The sequence below is a fragment of the Mus caroli genome, chromosome 12 (assembly GCF_900094665.2).
Source record: "Mus caroli chromosome 12, CAROLI_EIJ_v1.1, whole genome shotgun sequence".
Taxonomy (NCBI): Eukaryota; Metazoa; Chordata; class Mammalia; order Rodentia; family Muridae; genus Mus; species Mus caroli.
Genome location: NC_034581.1, coordinates 54,540,622 through 54,542,783, shown reverse-complemented (window position 1 = coordinate 54,542,783; position 2,162 = coordinate 54,540,622).

Genomic DNA, 2,162 nt, shown 5'->3' with positions numbered 1-2,162 from the left:
ACACCAAGTAGCTGAGAAGCACCTGAAAAAATGTTCAACATCCTTAATCATCAGGGAAATGCAAATCAAAACAACCCTGAGATTCCACCTCACAGCAGTCAGAATGGCTAAAATAAAAAACTCAGGTGACAGCAGAGGCTGGCAAGAATGTAGAGAAAGAGGAACACTCCTCCATTGTTGGTGGGATTGCAAGCTTGTACAACCACTCTGGAAATCAGTCTGGTAGTTTCCCAGAAAATTGTACTATTGGAACATAGTACTACTGGAAGGTCCTGCAATACCTCTCCTGGGCATATACCCAGAAGATTTTCCAACCTCTAATAAGGACACATGCTCCACTATGTTTATAGCAGTCTTATTTATAATAGCCAGAAGCTGGAAAGAACCCAGATGTCCCTCAACAGAGGAATGGATACAGAAAATATGGTACATTTACACAATGGAGTACTACTCAGCTATTTTAAAAAATGAATTTATGAAATTCTTAGGCAAATGGATGCATCTGGAGGATATCATCCTGAGTGAGATAACCCAATCACCAAAGAATACACATGATATGCACTCACTGATAAGCGGATATTAGCCCAGAAACTTAGAATACCCAAGATACAATTTGGAAAACACATGAAACTCAAGAAGAAGGAAGACCAACATGTAGATACTTTGTTCCAATGACTATCCAGACACTGCCCCACTGGGGGATCCATCCCATATACAACCACCAAACCAGAAAGATTTTGCTGACAGGACCCTGATATAGGTGTCTCTTGTGAGGCTATGCTAGTACCTGGCAAATACAGAAGTGGATGCTCACAGTTATCTATTGGATGGAATACAGGAACCCTAATGGAGGAGCTAGACAAAGTACCCAAGGAGCTGAAGGGGTCTGCAACCTTATAGGAGGAACAACAATATGAACTAACCAATACCCGCAGAGCTTGTGTCTCTAGTTGCATATGGAGCAGAGGATGGCCTAGTTGGCCAGCAATCGGAGGAGAGGTCCTGGGTCTTGTGAAGATCATATGCCCCAGTACAGGGAAATGCCAGGGCCAAGAAGCAGGAGTGGGTGGGTTGGGGAGCAAGGCAAGGGGAGAGTATAGGGGACTTTTAGGATAGCATTTGAAATGCAAATGAAGAAAATATCTACTAATAATAACAATAAAAAGAAACCAGCCCCTTGGGACCAGATAAAACTCGTGACTTTAATCTTGGTACTTCAAGGAGGCAAGATTTCTGTGAATTCCAAGTCAATCTGGTCTGCACAGAGAGCTCCAGATCACCAGAGAGAGGCCCTGTGTCAGAGAGGGGGGGGAGGGGGGAGGGGGGGCAGACGGCGACAGAGAGAGAGAGGTATGTACTGCTCTTGCAGAGAACTCAGGTTAAGTTTCCAGTATCCAGGGGGATCCATCACCTCTGGCCTCTGAGGACACCTCAGAGGTACCTCCCTCCACACTCAGGAGGCACTGATAGACAGATCTCTGTGAGTTCGAGGCCAGCCTGGTCTACAAAGGGAGTTCCATGACAGCCAGGGCTACACAGAGAAACCATGTTAAATAAAAAATAAATAAATAAATAAATAAATAAATAAATAAATAAATAAATAAAAACAAAAAATAAAATCTTAAAAATCAAAACCAATAATAAATTGGGAACACTTAAGCAATTTTAAGTATCATTGTTTTCATATTCAATACTAAAGACTTCATTAGTTAAATCCAGAATTAATGATGTTTTACATTAACAATGAGCAGGTGGGTGAGATGGCTCACTCGGTGAATGAGGTGCTTGTCCTGCAAACCAAACCTGATGGCCTGAGTTTACATAGGTGAAAGAAAAGAACTGACCCCATACAGTCTGACCTCCACACATGTGCCATGACATGTGTATACATCATGAAAGCATATGTGGGTGTGGGCTTGTATGAACACCAGACCTTAACAATCAGAGGTGATTCCCAGCCTGGCCTGCAGAGAGGTTGGTTAGGACCACACAAAGAAATCCTGTCTTGGGACAAAAAAAAAAAAAAAAAAAAAAAAAAAAAAAAAAAACCTCTAAAAAAAAAAAAAAAACAATAAGAGCCCAGCAGAGTTTAAATTTGTCTATTGAATGCCACAGAAAAGATATAAGCAGAGAAAACGTTCAGAGGGAGATGACTGGTAACC